Source organism: Panthera tigris, chromosome C2, assembly GCF_018350195.1.
Source record: "Panthera tigris isolate Pti1 chromosome C2, P.tigris_Pti1_mat1.1, whole genome shotgun sequence".
Classification (NCBI taxonomy): domain Eukaryota; kingdom Metazoa; phylum Chordata; class Mammalia; order Carnivora; family Felidae; genus Panthera; species Panthera tigris.
Window position 1 is genome coordinate 39,981,390 of NC_056668.1, and position 12,248 is coordinate 39,993,637.

The window sequence follows — 12,248 nt, forward strand, 5'->3', positions numbered from 1 at the left end:
TGGAACAGTGCAGTCAGCTTAATTGAAAGGAACAAAGGAGCTTCAACTTAGTCTTAAACTGAGACCAATCAATATTATCAAAATAGTGCAATTTGTCCTTAGTGAAAATCTCCTTTCTGGCAAAATCTCAAGAAAAGGACTATTAGCATCTTGCCTATTAATACATGTCCTTGCATATTTAAGATTAAAAACAAATAAGATCTTTAAGCACTGACATTTTCTGGATCTTTCATCTAAGCTGCTGAAAAGCACTTGTCTGTGGTGATTTAATTCATATTAAACAACCTAAAAGTGGTGAACTTTATAACTGACTGAGATTCTGGTCTTTAACTCATGGAGACTCTGGCTTCTAAGATATAGTAGGAGATCTAAGGAAGCAGCCTAGTTACTCATTCTCCAGTTTACTCAGAGTAACCCTTGCTGAGTGCTATGATTGTGTCTTGCCTACTGGGCTATCTGTGAACTCAACAGCAAATGGAATATCTCTAGGGCACAACATCCTGTTGCAGCATGCAAGGTGCATTTTCATCACTGTTACCTAAGCAAATTTGTTTGCTGCAGTATCACTAGCAGAAACATCTGAAACCTTAGATCCCCCTTGCCTCACAGGTAAGGTCTCTCTCACATCTTCACTTAATATGTATCATTTACTCTCCAGGTGTACATGAGAATTGATAACTCCAATGCACAAGTCCACACACAGCATCTGGAAACATCCTTCTGTGTAGAAGGTGGATACATTCCCCGTCTGTTTGTTGAGGCAGCATAACCTTGGACTCTTTCCACGGCTGTCATCTACAAGATTTGTTACAAATTACTCTGGGTACAATGTAAAATCAAGGTGGTCAATATTATAACTTCTGGGGAAACTACTGTGTCCTATTAGGAAAGCTATAAATCTTGACTTCCTCTCTTATTATTTTCACTATGCTTTCCTAAATGAGTGGCCATCACCACATAGTCATATATTTATAAGGAACAAGGGCTGGAACAGTACAAATCATGGTACAGAGAATCAACTTCTCGTGCTTAAGAATTATGCGAGAGGGGCACTGGTGTCTCGGTCAGTTGAGTGTCTGACTTCTGCTCAGGTCATGATCTCACAGTTCGTGAGTTTGAGCCCTTCATGGGGATCTGTGCTGACAGCTCAGCCTGGAGCCTGCTTCAGATTCTGTGCCTCCCTCTCTCTCTGCCCCTTCCCTGCTCACGTTGTCTCTTTCTCTCAAAAATAAATAAATACTAAAAAAAGAAAAGAATTATGTGAGAGAATAAAAATAGGAATAAAAATAGGGGGAAACTGTGATAATCTGAAATAATTACCCATAATAATTTGGCTCACATTTCTTGAGTACGAAGTGCCAAGCATTACGGTTAGTGTTTTTTATATACTATCTCATTTAAATTTGTGATTCCAAAGAACAAAGATGACCTCACTAACAGAAGAAAGATGGGCTGGAAAATACAGGTTTAATCTATAAGCAAGATCTATCTATATAAGATGGTCTTTGGAAGGCAGAACATATTGAGAAGCAGGAGAGCAGAAAGGATCTTCAGTAACAGCGGTTCCTTTCTGGGGAAAAGGATGTTCAAGTCAGGCCTAGGGTGAAACAGTCCTAGAAGGGACAACCTGTGGCCTGTGGGGGTGGTGCTCTGTACAAAAACAAACCTGCCCCATCCTTCCTAGCGTTAGAGACCTGTTCCAGTGCTGGAACCTTCCAAGAAGCACTCAAGTTTCTAGGGGAGTTCCTGGTAGGCTTCAGCTGACGGGACTCTATCTACTGGTCTATAAAACATTAGTCTGGAAAAATGATTCAAAGCCAGCAACAGGAAAGGGCAAGTATTTTCTCAAGGTCACATCCAGATCAAAATACTAGAGATGTATTATTCTGAGACACCTGGAGGGCAAACCACAATGGATGCCTTACAATAAACCCTTGAATGAACCCAGGTCCCATTACCCTGCCTAACTCCTTTGTCATCCTTCCCCCAATCTGAATTCTTTTTGAGGAAACGCCCGCTTGGTGAAATTGTGGATAAACAGATCTCTAGGCCCACTCAGTGAGCGGTTCTCAACCCCACTTCTGAAGACCGCTGCCTCTAACTCCCCCTTCGCTTTTCTTATCTGACCTCGCCTCATTCCTAGCCACTCAACCAAAGAGAGCGGCAGAGAGACTTGGAAGGAGAACCAAAAGGAAAAGGAGACCAAAGGCGTTTTCTTCTAGATGTTTTCAGAAAGGTGTTCACGTCATTTCCAGATTCCATGAAGAGATAATCTCCAAGGTATCACTCAAATTAAGGAGACGGGACTTTTTCCCTCCCCCGCCCTTCTCCACGCACCAGGGGAAGACGAGGGAGGAGACGGCTGAGAGAAGAGGAGGAAGGGGGAAAAGTGAGAGAAGCAAGATGAGAAAGGGGTGTTGAAGGAAGAGATGAAGGCGAGCAGAGAGGAGTGTTAGGGGTGGTGGCGAGCCCCCGGCGACCGCCCGCCCGCCCGCCCGCGCTCGGGACCCAGCCGGGCGCGGCGCCCAAGTCCCGCAGCGCGCAGCCGGCCCGCGGCCCCGCGAGTAGCCCGGACGCGCGGCTCTCCGGCCGGCAGCTGCCGGCGCCCCGCGCGCTAGCGCCCGCCCGCTCCCGGCCCTGGAGCGCCGCCTTCCCCGCTCCGGACTGCTGCGGGGCAGCGCTCCCGGTGAGTGTGCGGCTCGCGCCCGGGCCTGGCCCGCGGGTGGGGAAGCGGAGCCGGGGAGCGCGGGGCAGCGGCCGCCCGCGGCGGGAGGGCCCGGCAGCCCCGCGCGGCCGGAGCAGGATTCCGGCACTTGTTCGGGGCGAACGAGCCGCGCTGGAATTCAAGAATTGCCCTTCCGCACTCTGCCCGCCGCCTCTGCTCCCCCGGGGCGAAGTTGCCGGGAGCAGGAGGGGTCCTGGGCGGAGCAGGTGCTCCGGACTGGGAGGGAGGGGCCCACCCGGGCCCAAGGGCGAGGGGTCCGACACCCCACTTAGGAGGGTGCAGGCTTCCGGCGCTCCTACCTGGAGGGGCGGCTGGGGTGGAGAGAGACCGGGCACCGGCCAGAATCCAGCACTGGAGGGACGGGAGAGTCTTCGAATTCATCCCCGGCGGGATGCTTCTGGGGGAAACGGTTAGAGAAATGTGAGGAGCCGGGAGGAGGAGTAGATCGGGGGGAAGGTTGCAGTTTTCTAACTTGATTTCCCGCGGGTACGAAGCACTGAGGTAAAGGGCAGGAGAGAGCTTCCACCTCGCGGCCACGAGGGGCCTGGGAGGCTGCTGGTCCTGCCCGCCTAAGGAAGCCTGCCTTCCCGTTCAGGGGGGGCGGTTGAGTGAGGGTGGCTATTCAGGGTTCCGGCCCCCAAAGGGGCTACGAGAACCGCATCTGTGGGCCCAGAAAGTTAAGGAATGAAATGGAGCAGATGAGGAGAGAATACATACGGAGAGGAGTATTTTGGTTGCTTCAGATGCTGGATTGAGGTTTGGGGTTATTTCCACTTGCGCGAAAGAGGCGACCTTTGATAGCGGCTCGGAGAACTAAGGGTGCACTTCCGCGCACTTGGGCAGAAACCTTGAGAAGACTTCGTTTTCTGCATATAAAGTATTTCTCAGGCACCTTGTCGATTGTCACATCGTTAAGCCGATTTGTTCAGTGAGCATGTAAGATGACATAAGCAGGGGAAGTCACCAGCCACTCAAAATCACTTTTTCTGGACTATCTATGTCATCATTGCAGTTTGACTAAATTTTAGTGGGCGTGCTATACCCCAAACCGGGAAAGTGAAACAGATTCAAGACGGGTTTCACTCTGGTTTCATTTGTATACAAATCTTTGAAATTTGATTTGGCGAACCCAAGTCTAAATCCTTAAGTTTGAGTTGCCCCTTTTGTCCACGTATTTGCTGAACAAGGAGGTCTGGACTCTGAGCTGGTTTTCACTGTGAACTGGGAGTGTCAACGAGCCAGCTGCAAGCCCGAGGAAGACTCTCCATCCCTCTGGTCTTACAATTGCTGTTCCTCCTTCTCTTTCCCTTTCTCCCTCTCCAAACTCATAAGCAGGTTTGAGCATCATCACTGTGTATCTCCTCCAAGGAAAGTGGAGTTCTTGCTCCTCTCCATCCCATTCACACCTGTGTGTCAACGTTGGTCCTGATAATGAGAGTAGTTATTCACTGTTTCCAATCAGAAGTGGTTTTCTATGCTTTACGTGGCTTGTTTGTTAAACCCAGCTGTTTCTAGAACAAATGTTATTCTTGCCTGGTATCAGCTTAGGAGTTGCCAGATTTTGTCCAAGAAATTTTAATATATTTCCCCACACCTTCTTTGGTCGGTATGAATCATTTGTCAAGCCTCGTCCACTGAGACTTACTACAGAACTAATGAACTTAGTTATATCAAAGGGTCATTCCCTTTCAACAGTATGTAAACAGCTCTGATGGAATGAAGATTTAAAGAAGAGTGCAATTTTTGACACTTTAACTCAGTAGGCAAGTTTTATAGATGCCTGGGATTGAGCAATAACACATTTGTAAAGGCAGCTTTTTCAGTTTTAAATTCTTAACTGGAAATGAGAGGAGTAATAGTTTGCATTTTCTTATCTAGTAAGTGTGGTCCCTTTTGAATGTGATTAACTATTACTGAAATCACTTCAAGGATTTTTAAAGGGCACTTTCTAGGGTATTAGTAATAAAGGGCTAGTGTAAAACAACATGGATATGGTTATATTTGAAAGGCTATGGCGGGATTCTCTTTTTTTCAATAAGAATTTAAGGAGTGGAAAGGACACTGATTGAGGCAGAGTAAACAAGATGTAGCTTGTTGCTTCCTGATTGCTATTAACTGAAAGCACGAATAATCCTTAGGTGATGGGGTGCCAAGACCTGTAGGGAAGCATCTGTAGTGATCTGATATAGAACCACAGCTCCTGTGCCCCACAGTGAGAAACCTTCCTTTTCCATTCCCTCAACCCTAAATTGGACAGGAAAGAAATGCTCACTTCTGCTCTAAAAGTGACGAACTCTTGAAATGCAGTAGGGAAACTCAGAATTGGCATCTGCAACAGAAATTATTACTTCCACTTGAAAAGGTGCAAAGAGAAATGTCAGAGCCTACGACCGAACATAAATAAGCAAAAATTATATCAATGAGTACATGTAAGTATTAAAGAGAGAAGACTATATCGATCTAATAATTTCTCGGTGGTGTTTCCTTCTCTCAGAAGTAGTTGGTGGCCTTTTTACCCATGGTATGCACTTTCTGTTTTCTTCTATGTACAATAGGAAGCCATTAAAGCATTTCTATTGGGCAACAGTTTTACCAGGATCCTCTTGATACCGGATCCTCTTGATATTGTGTTGAGATAATTTGTATAAAGACAAGAGGGACAGTAGGGAGGCTGTTAGGGAGCTAGTTCAAAGCCTAAACTTTGATCAGAGTGATAGCTGTGAATATACCATATCCTGGATATATTGGAAGTAAAGGTGACAAGACTCCATGATGTATTAGACATGGTTACTGACAGAGGAAAGGAATCAAGGTTCACGCCTAGATACATGATCAGAGCAGCTGAAAGAGTGCAGTTGTCACCCACTGATATGAGAGGAGTCAGGAGAAGCAGTTAACCTTTGAGCAGCCTATTCGATCTTCAGATGCGGGCATCTCAAGAGTAGTTGGGAGAAAGCTCAGGGAAAAAGTCAGAGTTGGAGATAAAAATGTGTAAGTCACTACTATATAAATGATATTTAGAACAATGGGACTTTATGAAATGATTTAAGGGGAGAATGTATTTAAAGCATCAGACTGAGAAAAGAGCTCTAAAACAGCCCAAAATATGGACACTGAAAAGAGTAGGAACCAGAAAAGGAAACTGAGAAGGAGTGGTAAGTGAAACGGGGAAATCCAGAAGGGTGTAATATCATGGAAGCCAGAAGAAGAAAAGTATTTTAAGAAGGAAGAAGTGAGGATCAGCTGTCTCCAATGCTGCAGAAGAGTTAAATTGTATGAAGACAAAGAATTACCTTGAAATTTTATTTGGCCTTGAAAAGAGCTATTTCAGTTGAAACGGTGGTGATAAAAGATTGACCGATATGGATTGAACAAAGACTAGTGACCTTGTGATTTCAGTCCTGGGAATTTATCTTACAGATATATTGGCACTTAGGAAAAATAATATGTGTTCCAAGTTACTCCCTGCAACTTTTTATATGGATAAACAATTGAAAGCAATAAATACTTGTAAATAACAAACAAAATTAACTATGTACATCCATTCAATGGAATACTATCCAGTTGTTAAAATTATTAAGGCACCTTTCTATGTACTAAGATGAAAAGATTTTCAAAGTATATTAAAGAGAAAAAGTTGCAATTCAGTATGCATGGTATGTTATCATTTATAGAACAAAGGAGAATGAACCTATGTATGAAAGTATATATTTAAAAACTGGATAATAGTGGTTGCCTACAGGGAGGAAAACTGGGTGTTGGGGTTCAATAATGGGAGGAGGATAAAGTCCTGTATATACTTGCTTAGTCTCGTATATACATTAATATCTTTGAGTTATAGTTATTGAGAATACTAAATAAAAGTTTATATGCAAATCACAAAAAAATTGTAGTTTAAAATAATAATGAGGAAAAAAGAATGGAAGATGAGGAAGCAAAAACTCTGTATAAAATAGCTTTTTCAGGAAAAAGATGAAAAGTGGCTAGAGCAGGCCATGGGGATTTGTTTTTAAAATGGGAGCTGTAATGTTGGAATTAAGCCAATGGGAATGAACCAGGCAGAAGCAAGAGTTGATTTAAAAAATAGAGAGGGAGTGAGAAGAACTGTGGGAGCAAAGTCATTTAATAATTGGTAGGGGATAGAATTCCAGAACTGAATGAGTGAGAGAACTAGCAACACTAGGAATAGGGACAGTGCATTTTCCCACAAAGCCCCAGACTTGTATCAGTCCTTTGGTCAGCCTCCTATATTCCTAAAGCGAAGTGCTGCCTGGGACATTTGTAGAAACTCTTCTAATTGACGCCACTGTAAAGTTAGTTCTTATGTCATTTGTTCACTTAACCTCTCATCAAATCTTTTCTTACCATCATTTGGCATTCTCTGCAGTTCTCCAAAGCAGCCTGAGCACAGCTTGCCACCCTTCTCAAAACTAATCCTGTCTCTGTCCCTGTCCTGTGCTTTGCTCTCAGGATGATTCCTCTTTAATGGGAACTCAGACACTCCCAGGAATGAAGCTCTCTCCACTTTTCTGACTCCTGTGTGTTTAGTTGCTCAGCTACTCTCCTTCCCTCCTATCCTATAGTCAAGCTGACTTTCTGCTCTGGATCCTACCACTGCCCCATTCCAATCTGCACCTTGCTTCATAAGCCATTCTTTTTATCACCTGCAACATTAACTTCTTCTTAATTTAATGACTCCATTGTTTAAATTGATTAAGATTATATCACTCTCATCCTTAAAACAAGCAAACAGAAAAGCCTGTCATGATCCTGAACAATCCCTGTATCTAGTCCTGTTCACTCCTTTCCTCAGTCAGCTTCTAAAAAAACTAATTTTTATTTCTTGCCACCATCTCTTCCCCTCCCATTAACTCCTTTCCCACCATAGCCTGGCTTCCACCCCTACCATGCCATGAAACTCCTGTGGCAACTGTCATCGTATTTTTTATTTTTATTTATTTAAAAAAAATTTTTTTTACGTTTATTCACTCATTTTGAGAGAGAGAGGGAGAAAGCATGATCGGATGAGGGACAGAGAGAGAGAGAGAGAGAGGAGAGAGCGAGAATCCCAAGCAGGCTCCACACCCACCAGTGTGGAGCCCACTGCGGTGGCTCCATGAACCAAAAGATCATGACCCAAGACAAGGTTGGACACTCAACTGACTGAGCCATCCAGGCATCCCATGTCATCATATTTTTAAACCAGAAGCTATGAATCACTGAAACCTTAGCTTGCTAAACTGTGTAGGAACATTTGGCAAAGTTAACCATTAACCATTCATACCTTTACTTCCATTAGACTCAAAGATAACTTCCTTGCTCTTAAACAAAGTCAGTGGCAGCACTTTCTTGGTCCAGTTTCTTTGTCTTTGAATTTTACTTCTCCATTCATTTGGTGATCCTCTTCCACTATCTATCCTTAGCTTTCTTCTCCATTCACTGCCATTTTTCTAATTCTTCTTTGGTGAAAGATCCCTTTAAGAAACTAGAAACACAAAGAAACAAACAACAATGGTATTTCCTCCCTAAGAAAATAATGCACGTAAGTACAAATAATTGCAGATCATTTTTTGTCAATTGACAGACTCACCAAAGTTCATGTATGGGAATTAGGAATCCTTGCTACACCTTATAAAATAATATCATTAGCTACTGTGGTTTCAGTTACCTCCAAATGGGTCCTACTTATTTCAAATGTGACAAGTCTCAATTCTAACCTTGCCCATTAGTAGTTCTCTGCGTCTGTACCCAGGTCTAACACATACTACCTTCATGAGTTTGTCCATAAAATATAAATAAATAAAAATAACTTTCTTATCACTGTTAGTGAAAAAATAAATATTACTGCCACAAATAGTAGGCAATAATAAAAAAAGTAATACAACAACAACAAAAATAGTGAGCTTATTAAATTTTAATCAGGTAAAATTATTGCCAACTAAAAGTCTTGAGCCTGAGGCCAACTTGCTCTCGGCTTATTAAAAGGGAGATAACAAAAGTTAAAAACAGATCTTCAACAAACTGTAACACTCTCAAAGGGAAAGAAAATTGAAAAGGGAATAAATTCCTCACTTTGTTATTCAGTTTTATTTAATGCCATGACCTAGTACAAGTCAAGTCATGTCATGTAGCACCAATGGAACTTGGACTTGGGAAAATTTCCCTGTCTGCTGCATATCCAGCTCAAAACTCCTCATTAAGCTACAGACCCTAGAGATCACCAGATGGACAGATAATGACCTCTAGGCGCAGTCAACAGGCTCACAGTTAAACTCATCTTCTTTCTCCCCTAAATGTATAAGTTTCTTATATTCCATATCCCATCAGAGAAACTCCCAATTCCTTTTTTAAAAATTTTCTCCATACCCAGCCAAATCCAGTCAGTCTGATGGGTCTTTTGAATCTACTTTCCTGATCATCCATTACCTTACTTCAACTCAATATGCCTGGCCTGGACCCTTTTAAGTATCTTTAACTTCATCTCCCTGGACCAAGCCTTGCCCCCATGAGTCATTTGCCCCATGCTGCTACCAAATTAATTTTAGAGATTAGTTCTGTCCCATGCTTAAAATCCTTTGGTGGCTTCCCATTTCCTTCTGGGAACAAGCCAAACTATTTAGCTTACTCTTGTGGCCCTCCTTTCTCTGGATTTCTGCTCCAGCTTCCTTCCTATCACCCCATCTTGCCCGTCTGCCAGCTATGCTTCAGCAATAGGGAACTCCTCACTGACGCGTGAGGTTTTCCTCTCTGTTCTTCACTTAGGTCTGACTATCCTTCCTTCTACCTGGGAAATTCTTAGTCATTTGCCAAAATTCAGATATTTGTTTTCCTTTCTAGACCCTTCCTATAACTAGAAAACAACTCCCTTCTGCTAGCTTCCATGCTATACTCACTGGCTATATGTATTTTTTATTTATTTACTGATGTCTTCTCTCCAGTTACACCAGCGTGTCCTTGGATGCCACAATTGAGTCCTATTCATCTCTATTTCCCATGACTGAGTGAACCATAGTATTTGGCACGAAGGGCATCAAAGACAAACTTCTCTGACTCTCCTGTTGCCTGCAATGAAAATGCCTGTAAACCAGCCACAACCCTGAACACTTCACAAAAACCGTTAGATGGGAGAGTGATTTTCTAAAAATCATTGCAAAAATGTCTCTTTCTCTATTCAGTGGTGCCTCTGTCTATGGCATTTCACTGTTTCAAACTATTTCACAAAATTAAAAGACCAAGAAACTCAGAGAAGCTTCCTAACGTAATCTGCTGTATCCACCATATCTGAGCCAGATGGCTATTTTTCTTATATAATAAAACCTCAAGGGAAGAATATTATATAACTTCACTCAATAACCCACTTTAGTGTTCAACTACCTTTACTTTTTTATACAATGTAAATGGACATTGCCGTGGTTGTTTTATTTGTTTATTAAGTGGACAATACATGGTTACATTTTCCTTATATCAATTTTTCATCTATTTCAAAACAATGTCAACTAATATTGAAGAAAACTATCTCAATTAAATCAAGATTTATTGATACTCACTAATGTTTTGCAAATGTCTGCCTGTCAGCTATTCAAGATGTAGAGATCTTTGGCTGCAGTTCAACCTGAATCTTTCCTCTCTTTTTGCATTATTACCCAGTCTTGTAATTAATATATATCAATGTATTCACACACTCATGGTGAAAACTAATGGAATAAAATCTTTGAGATAGAGGTTTTACATAAGTAGAAACCTGTGAATACACTAAGACAGTCAAGGTTATGTGCAAATACCTAGCTATCAAAAGCCCTAATTTTATAATTATTTTTTAATCTTACAATACTTCACTTTTTGAGGAATCTGTCATATTTTGAAAAGTTTATAAAGTTTGATTTTGTTTTCTGAATGTCGTAGCAAGCAAAATTCCTGATTACTGCCTTGATAGCTAAGATAGTTTCAGGAAAACACTGATTTGGCTCATGCTTACAGGCAAGGATGGTTTAGTTATGTGGTACAAGTAATAATGAATAGGTGGCTTGCATATTTTCATAACTTCTTAATGTGTGAAATAATGAGTTCCAGATTTGGAAAGTGGTCATTTCAGCATTCTCTCTGCGAGTTAGCCAGTGTAGCCACTGCAACACAACACGAATAATTCAAGGCATCTTTTAGCTGTTCTTTGGCTTCTGGGCAGCTATGCTTGACAAGGCAAGGACCCGTCAATCTTTATCATTCTAGTTGAAATAAAAGCAATGGATCTCTTTACTCTTACCTTGCATAACTAAAGTCTAGACTGTGTAATTTTCACCCTTTCTATTTTGAGAAAAATAGCTTGAATTTCAAATGCTCCAAGAACCATTTTCTCTCAAATTCATCTGTGGATCTCCCTTTCCCCCTTTCCTTATTAAACTCAATCAGCCACCATTAGTCCTAAAACATAGAAGAGAGAAGCTCATATTCTTCCCTTCATAAAGCATAATCCTGGAAGGGGCTTTCAGATGAAAGGGTTTAACTTCTGACAGACTTCATTTTTGTCCTAAAGAAGGTTAGCAAGATTTAGCTAAAATCTATGCAAGTTTCCTTTCTATGCTTTTCCTTTCAGTATACTCTGTCACTAAAAGTACTTGCAACCTTTCATTAAATATCCTTGCTACCTCAGGACCTAAGTGGAGAAAATCTGTCAAGATTGTTGCACTTTTTAAAAAGTATATAAGTGTTTCACACCATTGCAAAGTTATAGACAGACAATAGTTCTGCACTGGCTAAAAAAGTTTACCTTAAAACCAGTATCACACATTGGAACATTAGATTTTTTGGAAGAACATCTAATTTAATGTCAGATACAAATATGTAGAATTCATAGTGAAACAGTAGGGAAGTGTTTTCTGAATGAATAAATGTATGATTGTCTATAGCATACAAAAGTGGTATTGAACCTCACAAAATGTAAATAAGAGGTAGAAGGAATGTTCCTGCCCTGGACACAAATTCATTGAGTAGAAGAAAAATTGACAAAATTAGAACTACACATACTTCCATGAATACAAACAGAATGGCTTGAGAATTAACTGATAATTTTTATAGTTGCTTTCCAACGTATCATTACATTTTATCTTCACATCCAGACAGAAATGATTATCCCCATTTTACGGAAGAGGGAAGTGATACCCAGAGATTTAAATTGTTTGTCTTAAATGGTGAGGGGCGGGGGCACAAATCCACACTTCAACTTGGTCCAATCATCTTCCAACTATAGAATATGTTGTCCTTTGACCCTAAAGTATCTGAGAAAAAAACTGCTTCTTCTCTGGATTCCTTTTTAAGGTAGATTTTTTTTTTTTTATCATTTTCATTGTTAGGTTTAAATAAAAATGAATTGCAAAAGATACACTTAAAACTGAAAAGTATTTTTTCTATTACTTACTTTACAGATGCTTTCAATATATAAAATGTGATTTTATTCTAATAACATTTTCCTCATTATTGAAAACATGAATATATAAAATCACTTAAAGAAAATAATAAAAGTCTCCAC